The sequence below is a fragment of the Lonchura striata genome, chromosome 4A, assembly GCF_050655825.1.
Source record: "Lonchura striata isolate lonStrDom1 chromosome 4A, ASM5065582v1, whole genome shotgun sequence".
Taxonomy (NCBI): Eukaryota; Metazoa; Chordata; class Aves; order Passeriformes; family Estrildidae; genus Lonchura; species Lonchura striata.
The window spans coordinates 9600748-9622981 of record NC_140742.1 but is presented as its reverse complement, the minus strand read 5'-3'; the positions used below and the strand labels follow the sequence as shown (position 1 = coordinate 9622981).

At 37.9% G+C, this 22234-nt stretch overlaps 1 long non-coding RNA gene across 1 annotated transcript in view; it reads right to left on the bottom strand.

Annotated features, from left to right (window-relative positions):
* LOC110480443 (uncharacterized) overlaps positions 1–22234 on the bottom strand; it is a 421448-nt gene that overhangs the window by 80491 nt on the left and 318723 nt on the right. The window contains exon 3 of the long non-coding RNA XR_014952404.1: positions 14690–14774. This is a non-coding gene — a long non-coding RNA (uncharacterized LOC110480443). The remainder of the gene's footprint in view (positions 1–14689; positions 14775–22234) is intronic.

Sequence of the window (22234 nt, the reverse complement as noted above, 5' to 3'; positions counted from 1 at the left end):
ATTTCTGGATCTAAATGACACTACAGTCCATGATTTTGTTTAGCAAGACAAAGACAGGTCTTCTGGCAGTTTCCTACTGCAGTTTTGTAATCTTCCGCAGTTTCTTTCTTCATCTTGCTGATTTACTTGGTGCCATAATTATTTTCTCATTTTTAAATTCACTATTAATTTTAATTAAGCTCAGCTACACTAATTAGTTGAGCTAATCTAGCTTCACTTTTAAACTCACTCATACATACACACACATACACCAGTCTTCCTGCTGATGTAGTGTTGGACTGGAAAGTTTTATGCAGAGGGGAAGAAAGACCCACATATGTAATGAAATAAGAGGGCTTATAACTGCAGCTGGTTGGGGATTTTTTAATTAAACTTTTTCTATCCAAAAAAGCCAATTAGTTGGGATTGAAAGTTTTCAGACACCTACCTACATCCTGTTAAATAAAATTTTAATCTGAATTTTTCTCAGGTGAAATGTAGCCACTAGCTAATACAAATCAAACCTAGAGGTCAAATCTCATCTACAACAGAGGAGGTACTGAGCATGCTGCATTTGATGATAAGAGCAGCCCTGAGTCCATAAATGCCAGCCTCACAAGTCCCTCACTATGAAGCTCCTTGAGTGATCTCATTTTTATTAGATAATCTGGATTTCATTCAGCACTAGGGGAAAAACTTCAAATATGTGATTTTTTTTCATGTAGCTGAAAGTCTTTGAGTTATCCATCCATTTTCTTCTCTATTATACTTTTATGGACTAAACAAGTAGATAAAATACATTATTATTATGACTATTATTTTCTGAGATCTCTTGCTCAGAGATTTCAAGTGGTACTTCAATGTCTGAATAGGCCATAAAGTTTAGCAAGGAAGTTCTAACCTTGTCTGCATCCTGCATATAAACACAAATATTCTTGTTTAACTAACAATGCGATCGATGCCAATTAACCACTTCACGAGCTGCTGAATCAGAGGATATTGTCTGTGGATTGCATCAATCCATTGTTTACTCTTCTGCTTTGCTACTTCAGTTTCTCCCCCAAGCCACAACAATTCTTTTATGCTTGTGCAGCCCCTGTTAGACTTTCCTATTTACAATATTGTGTGAAGAAAACAGGTATGGCCAAGGTGGGCCATATTCACAGTATGTTATCATCCAATATATGAACAGTTGCTTGCACCAGATGTTTCAGAAAATGATAAAAGACCCTACAGGAAGCAGATGTGAAACAATCTGCTCTGCCTAACTCACATGCAGAACTATGTCCATAAGTTCATCTATATTCTCAGAGCCTCAAAAGAGGGCATATTTTCAGTATCAGTATTTATTCACATAGGCTCACCAGCCATATCCTATGAGTCTTTTTCTTTTTAATCTTTCTCCCAGCTGTTTTCAATGTCCATTCCAGGAAATCACTTTACCTACAAACAAATTTTCATATATTCAGAAGAATATGCAAGTACTGAAAAAGGTTTAAGAAACTTTGAACTGTTCTTTTTAACTTTTCTCAAAGATAAGAGACTTCCCCAAATGAAAATTAATATGTTATTTGGAAAAGCAAAGGAGAGGCAAATAGGTATGATTGTTTTCACTATTATAGTGAATAATGTCTGTAAACTCGAGCTAACAGGTCATCATCAGGTCTTACTCTTCTGAGTGAATCAGGGATGCTGCATGAATGAAACATTTTCATAAATGTTACTGTTTATAGTGATTCCATGTTTCCCCTTCTATGGCCTCCACTTACTGTGGACATAATTCTCTAGGAATTGGTACAGTTGGAATTCAGCATTGTCTATTCTCTTTGGTAAGGGAGGAAATACCTGGATGGTATCTGAGTACTTTGAGGACTGCAGGACTCACATATTCATGTATTCAATTTTATGAACATCTTCAGAGGATAAGACTAAATAGAATTTACTTATTATTTATAGCCTATTCTAGGTCTTCTATGTTTTCAAGTTCATCACAGGCTACCTCTTTTTCCCTAAAATTATTTGGAACAGACCCAAGACTACATGAACATGACTTTTGGCACAGACATTTTTGGTTGAGGGAAAATTTAGATGTGTTTGGATGATATAGAAAATGCCCTTGTATTTGTGTGTCTTTGAATTATAATGCAGATGTTGGTACAATAGTGTCCCCAAGCTCTAAAATGATTGCCCATTTACACAGACTCACAAACACAGAAAAAGAAAAATACAGCAGTCAGCTTTTTTTTAGCACCCAAATCCATCTCTCTGTTGCAGATTTACATTTATTTGTAGAGACTCTCAGAACTGGCCAAGAAGGGAGGAGTGAGCAGAGGGTGCATTATGAACAGAGAAAAATGTCAGCATTTCAACCTTAGACCATATTCTGTTGTCATGACAACATGATGTAAAGTGTTTTCTTAAAGAGAAATATTGCAATGTAAATGAAAAAGAAAAACTCAGTTTACTGAGCAAATTCAGATGATGTTTTTGAGATTGTGACATAGATTACAACACATCATCTATTATTGTGAATAGATTTTTCTTAAAAATCCCATGCAGAACAAAATGCTCACTTCACGGAAATGGTGTTGTATAAAAACCCCACTTATCATTACAAATGAAGTTTACAAACTAGACTTAAAAAATTATTCAAAATAATTTCATGTATTTTCTACCAGCTATTCAGAAAACATATGATGATTTACTCATTCGCTTTCCATGTAAGCTGCTGATTTAAAGCAGCTTGATTTTTTATGCAACAACTAAGATCTACTAAGTGCTGTAGAAATGCTTAATGTGCCACTGGCCTCCAACCCTGTAATTGCAGTGGTCAAAAGGTAGAAAAGGGGAATATCATTATCCCATTTCAAAGCAGGAGCAGAGGCACAGGGCATGTGAAGCCAGAGGCCCCAAAATCAGATGAAAAGCTTCCAACTGTGTTGGGAATTACATGAAGATTGCTGCAGCTTGGCCATGCAGTTTACAATGTCATTCTCATCTGTTCACACACAGAGAAAAATTGGTGACTATTTTCCTTCAAACATTTACTGAGGTTTACAGTTATTAAAGCTTTTATCACTTACCTAAAATGATAAAATTTTTGTCATTGCTTGGAAGTGTGACTCATGTGTGCCCCAAGGCAGGCACGGAACAGAACAGCGGTGACAGGCAGCGCTGGCGGCCTTTGCTCACTGGCCATTAAAATGAATAGATTACATCTCCCACAGAAGCACAAGAGCATGGATATTTATGCCAATCTAAATGACCTTGTATCACTTAGATGAGCTGGAGACTTTCTCCCTGCACCACTCACTTCCAAAAAAAACCCCAACAAAAATCTTAGCAACTGTCCCAAACTAGTTTTCAGACTCTTTGCCAGTGCAGTCTGCTGGAAAAAAAAAAAAGAAAAAAAAAAAAAAAAAAAAAGAAAGGAAAAAAAAAGACAAAATTAATAACTAATGAATTAGAAAACTTGGATTTGACATTTTTCTTGACAGCACTCAAACAGGATGGTTCTTCAAGAATAAATAGAGAAATATGCCACTAGCCTCCCTCCTGCTTCTGCAAACAGAGATCTTGGCAGCCAAAAGTTCATCTTACCTAGAGCTGACCTCTAGAAGTGTATGCCCTGGCATTTGGTATTACAGTGATTTATGGTAGTTTCTCAGATTCAGAGGGTCCCAGAAGTGTGGGAAACATCTGAGTGTGGATGAAGAGATGCCATCTGCTCCTTGGAGAGTACAGTGAGAGTAAAGCAGGTTTTTGCCTGCAGATGTTGTGCTAGTCTTACAGTGTTACACCCTTTCCAGAGGGATTTTGTTAAAAGGAAACATGTAGAAGCAGGGAGAGTTTGACTCTCCTGCACTGCGACAATGGCCAAGGGATGGAACACACTGAGCACTGCCCCTAGGCAATGTCTTTACACAGAATGAAGGGCTCCAGCATCTTAGAGGATCAAGTCTCAATGCTTTAAATAAGCTGCAGAATTTAGATCTGAAGTCTCCTAGAGAAGCTGGGCTGAATTCAGCTCTGTTAAAAATGGGTGGTAAGAGTGATTTACTGGAAAAGTCCATTCTAAGAAGATACTACAGCAATTCTGGTATAAAAGATTACTTGTCGTGTTAAAAGCTCACAGGCTATTTGTCATCTCAATACTCTGTTCCCTACAATGTCAGGTTCTGGAAAGCTGTGAACTCCCAAGTAATGAAACAACTCAGTGCGTGCTAAGAAATGTATCTTGTATGCAGAATTATGGCTTTGCATCTGATTCTAGAAGGTGGTAATTATGGTCTCTCTGTCTCTTTCAAAAATATGTCTGTGAGTTCTCTGTTATGTGAGATATGAATAAAATGGGATATTGAGATTCCTGTGAGTCACCTTTCCCTTTTCAGTGAAGGGAGCTGCCAGTTAAGCACATTGGGATTGCTGCCCACCCTGAAAAAGGATAGAATAAGCTTGGAAAAACTCCCTAGATGTTCACCAAAGGGAATTTGCATCAAAGCTGCCTGTATGTCAGATGTGGCTGATTCTAGACCTCTCAGTCTGGAAGCCTTCCTGGGTGGTACCCTCACCACAGGTCTGGAATAACACTTCATTAACTCTGGCACTGCTAAGACTTCTCTGGTAGTTTTTAGCAGGAAGCCTGCTGGGCAGCATGACCTCTGTACAACAGCAAAGAAAATCACAGGTCATTTCTTAATCTTCTTCTGTCCACCAATATGACCTTAACCCAGTTTTGATTTTGTCCTCCAATTCTCTTCCTGAGTAAAAAAGGACATATTTATTTTCTTCTACCCATTGATTACCTTATCTATGAGGATTATAAACTCAACTATGTGAAAATATTGCTTTACCCATGTTTGCAGCAGCCCCCAGAGACTCAGGGGCAGGTGGAGTCTGTATACGATTACTATAATATAATAATAATCATGTGAAGTGTTTCTCCTCACACATTACTGAGACTAAAAACATGATTCTAAGAAATCACAGAAAATTCTTATTCAATTATATATTACTTGCATGATTTGGAATCCAATATTTGATGTTGGAAAAGCAAGTTTTCGTGCTACTTCCTCTTTAGAGGATTTGAGAGGGAACATAATTCAGGATTCATTGCTGGGGCCTACCTATGTTTTTGACCTAGAAACAAGATTGCAGATAAGAACCTGCTCCTCCATCTGGTATATACACTAATAACCCTCCCCACAAGAGCAATTTAGTTAACTGAACTGAATCCATAGCATTATTGTCATGGTGGGCCTCTATAGGTGGTCCTCTAGATCACATCAAATACATCCTGGCTTTCAGATGCAAGTGTGAGGTTAGATGAAGCTGGCAGGTAGAAAAACACATCTTTGTATTCGTAAATTCAGCCAATTTGATCAGGACTTGCTGAGAAACAGCCCCATGACACCATTTTAGAAAGGAAAAGAGATAGAAAACACAGATTCACTCTCCTATTTACTAAAGGTTTGAACTTTTAAACATAACTGTGAGAAAAATAAGAGAGAACACAAAATAGACTCAAAATTATCATCTTATCTCTATGTCCACACCTGTGGCTTTGTTGACACAAGGCTACATTACAAGAGATTATCGAAGTGGGAGCTAACCTTCAAATCTTTGTAGCATAAAGTGAATGTCAAAGTCATCATCACAGGCACAGCAGATCCTATTTGCTGTGTTAACTGCATCAGTAACATCTTTTCAATATATGTCTCTGAAATACACTTTGTAAGAAAGAAGATTGCTCATTGGAACAGCAAGGAAAGAAGCACGGAGATACTTTGCTAGAAATAGAGAACTTGATTTATGCCATTGAGATCAATGGAAATTCAGAGAAAAGCCTGAATAAGAAGTGTGGAATTTGACCTAAATCAGCTTACACAATTTTCAACAAATTGAGTTTTTACAATCTGGTGGAAGGTCTAATTATGTTGTCATAAAAATCTCAGCACTGTTGAAATCTTATTTCTGAAGTTCTCAAAGAGGCAACTCTAAAGGATTTTCTTTCCCATTTTGTTCTGATAATGGACAATATACCAGGAGGCAGATTAGAGAGAGAATTCTGGGACATGCCCCTTCCATCACCCCTCTGACAAACGAGGCCAATAAACAATGGCTGGGTTTTATTAAGTCAGATTAAGGAGCAAAGTCTCAAATTCCAACTCTTCACTTAGACAAAGTTATCAGAGATAAGGACAATTTAAAGTATGTGTTTCACATACTTTCACCACATACAGTGGTGAAAGATTTCCCTCTCTAAAGATGAAACATGGCTTTAAATGGCTTAATTCATGAGGTGTCATAAGGAAGTGTTTAAAGACTGATATTGCAAACATCAGACTTCCTTATGTACCAGAAGCAGACAGATCTTCAGAAAGACAGTGCACAAAATTTCAGGGATACAAGAAAAATTTTTCAGAAGCTCAATGAGAACAGATGTTTTATAGAAATAGTTCAGGTTTAGCAAACTTCTGCCAAAGTCCTGGGAGCTTCCATGAGAAACCCACAGATGTCCTGGCAGTTCACTTGCTGCCTTTTGGCAAAAATGGCCTTCCCAGGCTGCTGCTGGGAACAGCCCACGGACATAACATCTAAAGGACATCTTCCAGTTGATGGCCTCCAGCTGCCTTGGCCTTGGGTGGGCACAATGAGGATCACTGGGTTCTCCAAGGAGGCCCAGAGGGCAAGGGGAGGCCCCTCAGGCTCAGGGTTACCACGTTCCCTGCTTCAGTTATGAACAGGGTAACAGTTATGTTTCCAATTTAAACATTTCAATGCGCTCAACCTTCCAGTAAAATGGAAATTCTCACTTGAACAGATCTGCTCTAAGCCTGCTGGTGTAACTCAGGTCTCTAACATTTAAATTATCACAAAATCTTTATTACTACTACTTACATCTGTGGCATCAAATACACCACATTTAGAGCAACACAGCATAAATGTAAAACTCATATAGGAGAGGTAACGATGAATAGTTGTTGACTGGTCCCCCCAAAAGCTGGCATTATTGTTGTATCAGCAGCCAGGAAATAATTCCTTGCCAAGACTTGCTTTGGTTTGTGAAAAACATTGATGTTTAAATGAAGTATTTTCTTCTAAGATTTTGCTGGTGGTTATTTTTGAGGAAAGCATGTGTTTGTGGTCTGATTTATCCAAGAAATTCCTTTAAAATTAGAACCAAACAAAATTTCATTTCAGCTTTCTTTTAATGAATTTATATTAGATAGAAGAATTGTCTGCTGTGGAGAAGGTAATCAGTATTCATTGCCAGCTGAAGGTGTCGGCTAGGCTGACATCTTGACAATGTGTATTTCCACACATCTTGTTTTAATTTCAAAGCACAAATCTGTAATGTAGAACTGTATATTCCTAAGGCTGCACTAGCATTCAAAACTGGCCATATTTGGTCAGACTAAAATTCTCTCTTGCTCAACATCTCCAGATTCCCAGCAAAAAAAGCACAGGCATTTACTGAATCTTTAAAAGCTTTTTTAAGTACACTCTTCCACAGCCGTTGTTTCCTTACCAGAGGCAGTATCCCTGGTTCCTTTGTTACAGCACAGCCTAGGTACAGAGTACACCTGTAATTTGGGATACATTGCTATTGCAAACATGAACTCCTCAGACACCATGGGAGTGGAGCCTGGCTGCTCACCCTGCAGCTTACAGTGCATAGACAGCATTTAGAGGTTATATAAATAAGCACAACAAGCCATCCAATTCACTTTAACATTAACTATTTGCATAATAGTCTCTGTATTTTAGCTCACACTCAGTGGGTGATGAAAGTACCAACAACAGCAGGGTGGGGAACATGGAGGAGTTGGAAGTTTTAAAGAAAAAGTGTTACATTTTCTATAGACCTAGATCTTATAGATATCATTTGTCTATTTGTACTGATATATTTTAAAGAAAAGTTTGCTGAAAGTGCACCATGCAGCCAGCCAAGAAGCATGCACAGGATAAGCCTTACACCTTAATTGCATGGAGCAGAATGTCACAGGAGGAAGAGCTTACTGAGAGGAAAAATAAAGAGAGGAAGAAGCAAGAAGCAATTATTTGGGGTATTTCTATTCTATTCTATTCCATTCTATTCTATTCTATTCTATTCTATTCTATTTCTATTTCTATTTCTATTTCTATTTCTATTCCATTATATGGATTGCAATGCTCAAATAGAAAAGAACTCATAGAATGCCCAACTCATTTCTAGCAGGGCTACCTGTCTGCCGCAGCAGCGTCTGCTCCTGGGGAAAGGGTGAGTGTCACCACATCTTATAGCCAATTGCATCACCAGGGCTTGGGATATGCAGTACTAAACATCCTGCCAGGCAGGATCAGGGGCTGCCCAAAACCTGCAGCCTCTCACAGCAAGAAGAAGGTCTGAGCAAAGCCTTCCTTTGCTATGGGTAACTCAATCTCCTCCACTTTCCTCCTGAATGACTAAGCAGCCACTTAGGCACACCATATGCATGCACTTGTACCTGATGTTGACTCTCTGGAACACAAATCCTGCTCATCTTTTAAGTGCTACCATTTCACAATGTGCCAACATACTTCATTTTTGGTAATAGCTCTTCATCTAGCACAGTAAGACAAGTGTGCTTGCTCAGTCCCTTGATACTCTAAATAACATTCTTAGCAAGGAGCATCCTTTGCCAGGAGCACCAGGCTCACCCTCCCTGGTCAGAGGCCAGGCTCCCAGGGGTGCTGTGCAGTGTCCCACTCACTGCACCAGCTCCATGGCAGGATGGGGGACAGCAGCAAACAGAGCTGCTCTGCTCCCTGGCATGCACTGAGCAGTGAGAGGCCCCAAGCCTTTACGAGGGCATCAGTGCAGCAGGTGCCTCCCTTCCTCACTCAAAACCTGATTGTGGGGTCCATGCAGACCCTGAGCACATTTCCAGACTCTCTCCTGTTCCCAGCAGAGCCCTCTTGCCCAGGTACCTGCTCAAACAGGCATTGCCTTTTTTATTACAGTTCAGTTCAAAACAAATGTGAAACTCCCCAGTATGTTTGAATTGTGCTCAGTGGTTTTTCATGTGACATGGCAGTCTCCTTATCTACAGCAGAGATCAATGCAATTTTCTACTTACCTGTGATAAGTTGCATCTTCAGGCCATAACAAAATCCATTTTATAAGGGATTTTTCAATGTTATCTAAATATCTAACAGATAAATTAAAATTAAAGACATCTAGAACATTAAAGTAACATTTATACTTCAACAATAAATCTAATATTATATAAACACATAATGCCTTCATAGATTTCATATAATTTATGGATTGCTCTTTGAGTTTTTTTATTTTGGAAGTGATAACATGCTTAGCTTTGTCTTGTGTTTGCCTAATGCATGTAGCCCTAGCTGCACCACCAGATATAACATGGTTTATTTCTTACAACTTGAATTAATAACATGCTATCAATCAGGCTCTCAACAAAGTTCCACCCTTTCTAGAAAACACCCTTTACTCTGATTAGAGAGGAAGTCATCGAACTTATGAAACACAAATCTTAGCACCTTCAGGAAACAGTATGAAAAATACACCCCCCCACACACACACCTGTAGAAACTCTCTATAGGAAAAAACACCGAGGTGATCTCAGTTCAGGTTTCCATAGTTAACCTACATTCTTCAGCATTAAGGAGTGGATGTTCTCAAAATCTGGCAATGACACATTATCTTTCCTCCCTTTTTATAGAAACTCCTCTACTTCAAATGTTAAATTGATCTTTTTTTTTTTTCCCCCAGTGAAAATGTCAGTGGAAAACTTCACATGCACAAGTGGAGTCAGAGAAGGTAGGGGAATGAGTTGGCCAAGTTGCCAAAATCTGTTAATTCTAGAAGATTCTGATCCTAAAGAATCTGGACAGAAACTCAGTTACCCAGAGGGCAACTGGACATCAGAAGGAAGGCTGAAGTCAGGGAAGACTTGTGCAGTCCCTCTTGTGCACAGCCTGTCAGCAGCAGCAGTGGGATGTAACAGCTTTTCTTAGTAAATAAACATCCCCAAACTACTCAGAGAAGAAAACCTCACCACTTAAATAAGCTAAGGCTTTTTAATACATCTATAGAGCAAGGCAGCTTGGAAAACGTGTTGCTTTTGTGTGGTAATTAAGGAAAGTATTTTGTGTGACTCCAGTGAATTATCAGGGAATGTAAGTCCAGCCCTTTGAAATGTCAACATTGTTCTACTACCCTCCACATTTTAACAAAGTCACAGTGTAAAAAAGGAGTAATTAGTATGTTATGAAAAGGCAGACATCCAAAGTTGATATGTGAGGCATTTCTGTACCAGAACCTGTAATTAATTACTTTGTGCTGGAGTTCAGACAGGTGTATTGAAAAATAAAAAGATTAACCTGCCTGCTTTCAAATCTTTTAGGGGTCATTATTAATATTGTTTTTGTTGTTTTTACTGACATTTCCTTTTCTCTTAAGTGCATTGTAATTTTGCTCTTAGGATAAAGGAACTATATGAAATGTTTTCCTTAACATTTTCAAAGTATTTTCTAATTCTTTCCCCTTCAAAACACATCTCTTGCTCTGTAAGCCTTTTCACAACACAGAAATGGAAAACAGCAAAGATATGAGAGTATTCATAATCCAACACAATATTTAGGTAATATGTTTAATTAATGAGAACAAATTCATCATTTTATTCTGGTTATCAAGATGGTTTGAGCTACACAAGATTTTCACCAAGCATGAAATTCATGCCATGGCCTACAGAGCTCTGTTAGAAACTTACTTTGGATGCTTTTTTGCACTACCAGTTGCTCCATAAGTTTATTTCCATGCATGTATGCTGGTTTATACATGCACATATTAGAATGATGAAGTTGTAACTGGTATCACAAGATACATCATACTTCTCAAACTAATTCTTTGGACAGAAATTACAAATTGTTCTTTAAAAAGGAAAATGGCATTGCCAGAGTTTCTAATGTGAAGGAAGTACAGTTAAATTGAACAATTTCCGATCTCATCCTGTCCCAATAACCTCTCCTAGTCTTCTGAAATATTAATAAAAGAATAATTATTGCCATTTATAGTCAAAATAAAATGCTCTTAATGGCATATTATTTTACAGAAGTTGCTAGTATTTTGCCTTAGCAATTGCCCATTTATTTGACTTGCACTTGGCACCAGCTTGTTATTTCCTTCAGTATTACAAGAAAGACACATTTAAAGAGGAAAAAAACTGTCATTGGCATCAAGATTAATCATAAAAACATTGATTTTTTAGAATAAAAAGAGAAAAATATTTTATGGGGAAAATGTGCTGTCTAACACTACACCTGTACAGCCCGAGATCTTGTTTAACCAGACCAACATTGGGTATAGAACCCCATTTACTGAACAGATTTCACAGGCAGCTCATGACAATCCTGCCTGGACCCTCTCCCCAGCTGGATTCCCAAGCCACCCGCCAACAGGGAAGAATCTTTGTGGAGATTATCTGCCCATGGCAAAATTATGTTTAACTCACAGCAAGACATAGGGGTGTTACAGTGCAATGACTGGAGCACACACCAAAGGGAGACAACACCCCTGTTCCCTTTGCCTTGTGAATTTTTTCTTTCCATTTTTAACACTTCAGCGGTAGCTCAGTTCCAACCTTATGGAGAGCAGCACCAAGGTTCTCGGGAGGTGCTGGGGCCCATGCCCTCAGATAAAATTGATTTGATAAAAATCAAATAAAAAGGGAAATTAGGTAAACACACAGTGATATCTCTTTGCTTATAAGAAGAAAAACTAACTTGAAATTTCAAAACTATTAGGTGTTGCTGGGTCTGTTTGTACCTCAGTCCTCAAGCCTTGAAACTTTTTAAATATTTCTTAGCATTATACATAGGAAAAATATTACATTAATAGACACTCCAACTAGCTAAATTTTTTCAATTACTTCCTCTAAGAGTAGTCACAGACTTTTTGCTACTAAAAGAACAGGGAAATATAAACTGCATGTGTGTCCTCACAATAGTAGAATTGTAGCATTTGTGCAATAATTCCCAGAAGAATAGTTTGTAGTTACATGTGACCATGTAAAAAAAAATCATGCATTCAACACATTATTATAAACCAAAATGATACTATTTTCCTTTGGGCATATTGCTTAGTGCTTCCTCACACTAGAAACAGAAAAAAAATCACAATGATCCTTAGGATATGCTTTAAAACCAGACAGTGTTTTTATACTCTTCACCAGTGTAAGGTTTGTAACCCACAGCTAACACAGGTGCATGAAGGATGCAGGGACTGTCACAAAATCCCACCCTGCATCCAATGTTCTCAGAGAAAATGTTTGCCTGTACATGGGTCAAAACACATATGATTCCTCGTATACAGGATAAGCTTAGAAGAGAGAACATTTCTGGTTTAAACAGACAAGGCACAGAGCAACACCATCATTTTGTCTCTTACTACTGTCATAGAATGAAGACACAGGCAAGAGTGGATTTTCTCCAGGGTAATCTCCTCAGCATGGCTTTGCAAATACAGATTTCTAAGAGTAATATTACACTCCTCACTCATGTGAGCGATTTCAGCAAGACTCCGTGACTTCATCATCCCCACCTCACAACACAGTGGGGCATAGCAAGTAAAAAAGCCCATCAGTTTTCGATATCATGCAGGTTCACTCCAACATCCCTTCCTAATTTTTAATTCATCCTGCCCTTGAGCATAGCTATTTGCCATTACAGGTAAGGCTGCACAAGCATACGGTGAGTGGAGGCCCAGTGAGCTGGAACATCCTGTTTCAACTGATATTCTGCAGAACTGTTTGCCTGTAGGAGCTCAGCAATATATTTTGATAGGCTTGACTGTGCAGCTATAGATCTAGTTTGCTTCCTGCTTGGATATTGTTCATGCTTCAGTTATCACACACAAAATTAGTGATAAGCAATATTAAGCAGAGCGCTCTATATCTCAGCTCTGCTCAAGAGTGCTGATAACAGACCCCAGTCTCTTTATGCTTCTTGCCTTTACAGGAACCTGAGTGACTGCTTCCCTGGGAAGCAGAAGGCAGTAAGTATTCTGAGCTTTATGTTAATGCAGTGTCTGTCACATCCCTCTTGCACCTTTACCAGGAGATTGCAGTCTTAGTGGAAATCCTAAAATGGAACACCTTTTTGCTAGTGCTTTTCCAATAGGGCTGCTATGATGCAGAAATAACTAGCAAGGATATTTTAGCAGCTTGCTATGCATAAAAAATGTATGATCTTCAAAACACAACTGCTGATAGCAATTAGCATGTATTTATATGTGTAACTGCATTCTTACCTGGTTATTGTAGTATACAGAAATAAGCTTTCAGTTTGATGTGTTACAGACCCACAGAATTCTTAATTTAATGCATGTTCAGCCCAGTAAGAACAGTAAAGAATCACATACAGCTGTCCCATTTTTTACAACACATTTATAGCTCACTCTCAGGAGCTTAAATCCTGACTTTTCTTCCCTCATTCTATTCTATCAGAAGCAGATTTTCCTAGAAAAGACTTAATAATCTATCTCCCATATTGTTTGAGTATATTATTTGCATGCTTAGAGTTCTTTTTGCCTTCAAATTCTATTCTTGTGTCCTGATATTTTTCTTAAAATATCCAGAGGTTATATATGTCCTCACACTGTCCACTCTATGGTGCTGGTGCCACCTTATGAACATCATCACACAAGCCCTTTTTCTGTAAACAGGCTGCCCTTTTCTTCCTTCCAGATTATTCAAGATCGCATTAGTGAAACTCTGAATTGAAACAGTACATACAGGGAACTGCAAGAAAACATGGATCACTTGCTCCTTGGCCAATAAAATTACACAAAGTGATTCCAGATTTCCCCAACTGCCACAGCAGATGACAAAGGCTTTCCTGTTCTTCCACCTTGTATCTTTGACACTTGTATATTTTGGCTCTAGGCCAAATATCCCAAAGCTTCATGTATTATTTGCTGTCATTCCTTAGTATTTTACTATTTATTCTTGATTTACTGGGTCCAAACCCTTTTATTTGGAAGGATTTGCTTTCCACTCTAAAATTACTGGGAATTTCAGAGGGGAAAAAAATCAAATGCATGTATAGATAAGAGACTGAAGATAAGGGACCAAAGATAAGGAACCACAGGAGAACAACACTCTTTGTATCACTCTGGCACTCACATATTTTATAAAACTGGAGAGGGTATCTGATTAAGATCAAGAAGTTAAAGGATCTTTATGTTACCTAGGCTTAAACTTCCAGCATGATCTGGTAAACCATTTGTTACAGTGCCAAAGGAGCCCTTTTTTCCAAATCCCTACCCTCAATGAAACAATAACATCAAATTGAAGCATTTCCAGAGGTTGCTTTGCACTGGAGCACATCTGCCCTGTTGCAAATGAACGCAGAACCCCAGGCATTTTTTTGTGCACCTCTGTCTATCCAGCAAATTACAAAGTGCTGAATCCATTTGAGATGTAGAAAAAGAATCTCAGTAGGTACAGGTATGTTGACTTACCATAAATAAAGGTCTAGCTCCTGCTAAGAAATGAAAACCATCTAAATCGTTCAAATGTACTCTCTAACTCTCATAAAAACATTTGGAGTCATCTAACTGATAAAATATGTTCATTAAGTTTGATTGTTCTATTTAATCTTAAAAATTGTCTGGAAACCCTGGGGGATATTTTGTTTGGCATCAAGAGAACAGCAGACTCACATGAATGCCAGACTCCTGCGTGATTGGTTGTCCCATCCCAGAGCCTCAGGAATCCACATCAGCACCACTGCACAATTTTAAATTCCTGTACAAGGAAAAATGGAGAATACATTAATTCACATGTTGGATTTACCCATTTAACCTTGTTTTTACATGCTGTAGCAGTCTCCTTAGCATTTAAGATAAGAGAGTGCGCTAGGTGGGCTATTAGAACAATGTGCTTAGTTAAGCACCAGAAGTATAAAATGAACAACCACTCAGATCTGCCACAATGGCTTAAGGAAATGAAACAAACAAAAAAACACAAAAACCAAACAAACAAAACAAACAAACAAAACAGAACAAAACAACAACAACAAAAAAACAACAAACCAAAAACCCACCACCCCCTCCAAAAAAAACAAGAATAAAAAAACTGTTGGAAGGGTCAATATTGCTTGCATCAATTTTTTAAACTTTGGCCACCTTGTAATCAAGAATCCTCTAATTTTCATCTGGATTAGCACTGGTTCCCAGATGAGAGAGCTGCACAGTCATTTTTCTGAGACCCATGCAGGAATAATGAGCAACTCAAGAGCACCAGACCTTGGGAGTCCATTGCCTTGTGGAGGTCCCTGGGGCATCTTAAAAAGAGTCTAATGGGATCCAACAAGGGCAACTTTGATTATCCCATGTGGTTTGAAAGATACATCAACCAAAGCACAGAGCTCATGAATCTGAAAGGCAGCTGACAAATCTAGAAGATAAGTAGAATTTGCTGAGATTCCAAAGGAAGATTTATATGTCAGATTACTGACTGTATTTCAGAAGCTGTCATTTCTAGGAACATCAGTTGGAGATAAAATTATTTATTACTACCCATACAGAGCCCCATAGACACTAGGATGTATGTGCAGACATTCCAGACAGCAGTCAAAAAGAGACAGAAAGAAGGGAAATAGGAGGAGAAGGAGAGCAGATCTTAAGAGGTAATCTGGATACACAACACCTTTGATAGTTTACTTCACCATCTCAGCTCACAATTTAATATTGGTTATGAGTTTCTATGAACTATTCCTGAGAATTTTTTAAATGGGAATAATGCTGCTAGTAGAGGCAGCTACTAACTTCATTTATAGTAAACATGTTACAAATAAATTCTGATCTTTTTTGAGGACCTTCAAGAAATCCTGCTATCCCAAATTCCCTTCTGTCAGCATGGCCTCCTGCTTAGAGCCTCTCAACACGCAAAGCTTCTTTCTTTCTCAGAGAAACAATTTTATACATTACTGAACATGCTGTAGCAGATATACTACATTATTTTGTTACCACACTGCTTAATAGCATTCAAACAGAATGTTATAAACACATAATAAATATCAATCTTGAAAAGATATTAAAAATTTAAAGAATACTAAATTACCCCATGTAGGTGAAATAAAGCCAGTATAAATTAATAACCATGAAGGAAGTTGGAATTCTGAAGTTCTGAACAGGTAATTTTAATGTTTGAAAACTTCTACAAAACACTGGGAGAACAGAAAAAGTTTCTAATGTCACAATTTTATCTCATCTTTGCTGAGTATTAGTACATGGTTTTATGCCCAAAAATGTATCCAGAAGAGTTCAGAGAGAAATACTTTCTGTAGCTGTAACTTTGTTTCACTAATCATAGAATCACAGAATGGTTTGTGTCGGAAGGGACCAATTCCAGCCCGCTGCCATGGGCAGAGACATTTTCCACAAGCCCTGTCCAACCTGGCCTTGAACATTTTTCCAGGTGTGGGGCTTCCACAGCTTCTCTGGGTGCCCTGTGCTGGGGCTCACCAAGCTCAGAGTAAAGAATTCTTTATAATAGCTAATTTATACCCTCCTCTTTCAGTTTAAAACCACTCACCCTTGTCATATCATTCAGCTCTTCTGTAAGCTGCTACAACTCTGTAAAAATCGCTCCTTCCTCAGTTTATATTGGACCTTTACAAACAAGAAACAGGTTTCCTGGACTAGAGGAAACTCAAAATTCCCAAGTCCAGCTTCTGTTCCCTTAGCAATTCTGTGTGCTGGGGTTTCATTCCATTTTCATTTTGTCCCAAGTCTTAAATACACCAGTTCCTTGTTGAGGGAGTAATCAAGCAATCAAAAAAAGCAATCAAAAAAAGGGACTCCTCCACTGATGTCTATTGAGAGAGTTGCAGCTAGAAAGCAGGGTCACCCTTTTGTTATGGGGTTGGGGCTTTCTGGCAGGTGGGTGTGAGGATGACACTTGGGGCAGCACCCCCAGCTGCACACTCCTCCCACCCCACCCCAGACAGGTCTGGTTTTCAGCTGGCTCCTTTTGCAGTTAAGGTGAGCAGGAAATGCAGCTCCTGGTGAGAGCAGGAGCAAAGAGCTTTGATTGAGATTAGTTCTACATACACAGACTAACACAAGAACAGAATACAGTGGGACCTTGATCATATATATGTTAAAAACCAGTACAAGTTATAGTAAATAAATGGCACAGACTTCTGGTTCCTAATAATGACTTCCCCCTCACTGACTTAAAATTCAAAATGCGCCACAAACTCGAGGTGTTGCTCACAGAATTGTGCCCAGTGTTCCTTAGAGAGGTTAGAAATTCATACCCATTTAATTTGTGGTGACTAAGATACACTTTTCTTACTTTAATTGCTCCTAATTTGAGATATAATTTTGGCTAGTTTCTAGGAGAATGTCCTTGGTAAGCAAGGCATTCACATCCAGATTTTAAATTATCCTAAAGATTTAGTAGTATGCAATCCATTTATTTTAGCAGATGATAGGGTGCTTGCTATCAATCCTCTGCCAAATCTTATATCTCCACAGATATTGACATATAATGTGAATGCACACACAGGTTTAACAGTGTGGTTGTTGCTATATCAGTCTAAGACACTGAGGTCCAAAGGCAGACATAGGACTGTTATTACTCCAGGTGGTATACCTGAGGGGAGAAAAAAGTTAAATTTTCAGGTACAAATGGTATTGTTTAGCTCTCTTCCTCAGGGACACTAGATGCAAGTACAAGGAGCTGTGTGCAAACCTAATTTCTAACCATAACAATTAACTAAGTTAAATATATAGCCTCTTCCAGAAAACCCTGCCTTGAACGTTCTTTCAGCTTAAAAAATGGGATCTTTCTCTTCTTCACTGTCATAATATTTAACACAGGAACAGATTATTAGTTTGTGTGCTGCCTAATAAATTATGGTAAACTGACTGAATTAATGCCTTCTGGTAATATTCATTGGCCATGGTGCTTTATTATCCTAAAGCCTGTGTGTTGAAAAGAGCAACCAAAGAATCACAACTGCTGTAAATACCTAACCATGGGGCAGAAAACAACAGGGCAAGTAAAGGCAATCCAGTCTGGTGTTATTTGGGTCTGCAATTACAGTAGTTATGCTCAATAGTGGTTATGAAGTATGTATTTGATGTAGATTTCCTATTAATGAATAAAATTCTGTAGCCTTCAAATTAACTGATATACCATTTTCATTAGTCTTTGCTAGTCATCATCAAAAAGTAAATTTCACTGTTCCAAAAATCTAAAGCCCGTGTATTTCCAGTTACATCAACATGCTTTTAAATATTTTTAATTGAAAGTAACTGATAGAAGGTAATGCAGCATTCATCTTGCTGTGGATGACATGAGGCATATAACCGTAATGTTTTAACTAATGTTTTATTTAAAGACAGACTTGAAAAGTCTGTGTGAGTAATTGCCAGTTTGTCAGCTGAATCACTTTATCCTTTGGAGGAGCTTTTTGTCATTATATTAGATGATTCCCAATTTCAGTGCAAGCCAATTTATAGGATAAATGTACCTCAGTGTCATGCATTCCATTCTTGAATACTAAAATATTATTTGGGGGTGGTTTTTATAAAATTGTTATCCTTTCTATCTTTACAGACATATTACTAAATGACATATGCATTGAAAATCCATGTTTTTATGGAAAAAGGAACAAAGATCTTCCTTCTTTTTAATACATTTGAAAAAAAAGTCTACTCATTATCTTCTTAGTATGATAAAATATTTATGTATAGTGTAGCAAAGTTTAATCCAGCCTGAGAATTTTTATTTATCTTAATGGAACTGTCTGAATGGAAAGCTGGCAGAACCGGACCCTTTGTGCTCAGAATACAGTATTTTCACATCAGATACTACACTTGCACATTGCCAAAAAGCAGGCTATATGAACAGCATTTCTAATCACTGTAAATCAATTCTGGATTGTTTTGTGTTTTCAAAATGCTTATGCTCCTTTGAAAGAAAAAGAAATTCTGCTTATATTTAAGAGACTGGCATATATTAATCCTCAAAACATGGCACAAAACCATATATCTTTAAACTCCAGAATAAAATAATCTCAAGGATCTTGTTTGGGTTTTTTTGGTTCAAGTGACTAGAAATGCAGAAGATTTACTGCATCAGCTAAAATTCTAAGAACTGTATTCCTTGTCAAACTATTTTAATCTGTTTATATCTGTATTGTTCACCTATCTGTGTACAGAAATAAAATGTGTGTGAGACTGACTTGCACAGATATCTTTAGGAGAAACTGCATCTTGTATTTTATGTAGGAGAGACGCAGTTGGGAGATGAGCAAGAAACATATGAATCATCTTACGACTGACTACAATCTATATCCAAGTTCCTCCTCCCAGGAAAGAAAGTTACCTGACAATTTAGCCAGTAGAGTGGGTTTCTGACAACTTTGCATAAAGTTTGTATCAAGAACCCTCATATTTTTAAATCTCTGTAAGAACATTTTTTGCTAAATATATCAAAACCACTTGATCTGAACAAAATTAAAACTGGAGAATTAAAAAAAAAAATTACCAAAAAAGCCACAGCTTTGCAATGAAAGCATTAGCTTGCAAATCAGAGCTGTAGTTTGAAACAAAACTTCAGCAGTGTTGCCATCTGGGTATGATTCATTTGGTCACTGTTTCTAAAATCAGCACAAATGATTTCACACACACCACCTCTTCCCTTACCTTCCTGCTTTTAAATTCGCATGGCTTTGATTTTAAGAAATCCCTAACTAAAAACTTCCTTTCCCACACTCTTTGGGTGGTACCCACTGAACTGATGAATGAGCAGCTTTTCACACCTTCACATGTTTAAAGCATCAGGGAAACAGAACAGATATTTTGGGAGAAGCTTTGCTTCAGCTCTCACACCTGTCCTTTGATGTCCCCCGGCGAGGTGCTGCCTTCGCTGTCAGGAGCAGCTTTCCAAGGAAAATGCTGTTCCCCGGAGGTTTGAGCTCTCCCAGGGGAATCTCCCAGGACTGTGCCCCTGCTGCTCGTTTTGTACATAGCCAAGAGCTGCGGTAGCCCAGGCAGGATCCCTTCCAGGCTCAAGGGCATGGCTTCACTAGGAAGGATTTCCATTCTTGCAAATTGTTTTCTACATTGCATATCTATTTTAATTATTTCATTTTTTCCATCAGTTTTATGCAGTCTTTGATACAAGGACAGACAAATGTTACTGAAGCAATACCTGCACAAGCAATTGAGGTTTTGTAGCAAAATGAACCTGCAAATTGGCTCTGGAGGCTAAGAATGGAATATCTCTCCCATGCCAATCTCTCTGACACAGCTTGTGACAGATTCTGCCCAATGATTTTTAGATCTTTCCTTATTATCAAGGCATTCATTTCCCATGACTCCGTGCTTACATTAGACACGGAAATACTGTATTTATATTTAGGGAAGTTGAATTTTTCAACCTGAAATGAGACCAAAACATGTTTACAAATGTGCTAAAATCCTCTTTCAAAGTGTGTTATGCAGTTTTGAAAACAGGACTCTTCAGTTAGAAATATATTTGTATTAAAAGAAACCAAAGCCAAAAAAAAATTTGACTTGAGGGCCCAGAATTCTGATATTCTCAGAAAAAGAGCAAGACTTGATCAAAGGCATGAATTGAAGGAGTCCCTGGTTCTCTCTAGGAAGATAAGCAAGAAAAGAAAAGTAAAAACAGCAGAGCAGCACACTCTCACTTTCAGTCAAATGGAATACTTAAATGAAGAAAATGGGGAAGAAGTGTTAAAAAGCATTATTCTGCATTTTTAAGGTCCCCCCTTCCAACCACTACATTTAATAAGTTCTTTAACAAATATATATTTAAAAAAAAAAATCCCCTTAAAACAAGAGCTGTGTAAACAAACCTTCTACTGAAAAAGCATTTTTTGGTAATGTTCAAATGCTCACTTCTTCCTTGGGTAACAGCAGGCATACTAACAAGCTTTTTCACTCATTCCTCTGAATTTCTGTTTGTCAGCTCAGTTCTGGACTTATGCTGACAACAGCAATATTGTTACATTTCTACCTAGTAGGTTCAAGCTGCAAACATCAAATGAATATTGATTTTCTTTTTACAACTGAGAAAGCTTTAACAGACACAGCAGTAGTAACTCCTGGTAGATAAACCTGAATTTGGGACCAAAAGTACTGTTGTGTTATCATTGTCAGCACTGCTGGGAATGAGAACTAGAGAAGAGCTGAATAGGCAAGTGATTCACAGTATTCTTTAATGTTCATACATGGATTGAAATCATTTGGGTGGCAACTAAAGTGAAATCTTTTTCACAGAGATCCCACATCTCAAAACTTCACCAAAATGATGCTTGGCAGGCAGATCTATCTAGAAGGAGCAAATGAGAACTGGAAGTAGGGTGCAGATCAGATGAATACATTTTCATTGACTGATCATCTCAAAACAAATTAAGTCATTCAAAACAGATCCAGAAATTCTGGTCATATCAGTACTTCATAAAAAAAAAGATTTTATTCTTTGCGGTTTGTGAAAGAAAGTCTGAATTGCCACATAACCTCATTTTTGTTTTGTAGCTAAAGAAATTCTAACAATCAAATTAAAGAAATCCCCAGCTAGAAGGACTCCAAAGCTTTTATTTTGTCCCAGCCACAGACATTGTTTAATGGAACTGCAGGAAGATTTATGCAAATGTTTTAGGCAGTACAGCTCCACTGTGTACCAGGCCTCCACAGACTTTTTATGCAACTCCTTGGGGATGTGTGTTCTTTTGTACCATCTGGTCCAGGCTCCAGAGAGGAGCTAAACAAGAACTCTTTGGTTCTGAGACTTACCCAACTCCTGTAGGGAGCACATAAGAAAAATCAGAAAGCTTGTGCTTAGATTACAGGGAGAAAAAAGAAATAGAGGTGGGTGGGGGAACAAGGATACATATGCTTGAAAATATTGTACCTTTACTGATTTAAAAAGGGATCATAATTGTTCTTAATGACTTGATGTGACATGCTGAAACAAAATATGTGAAACGTCCCCTGATGTCACAAAACCAAATTGCCATTTAGTCACACAAGCAGCCTTGTTTTCAGAGCAACTATGCAATTTCATTCCTCACTCATATCAGTTGCATTTACAGGTACTGAGTCATACAAATCATTACATGAAATACATAATATATTTTTATCACTCTAACTATAAAACTGTAGATTGATGTTGGAAGTTGACAAAATAAAATGTAATAAAGAATATATGTGCAAAACTCT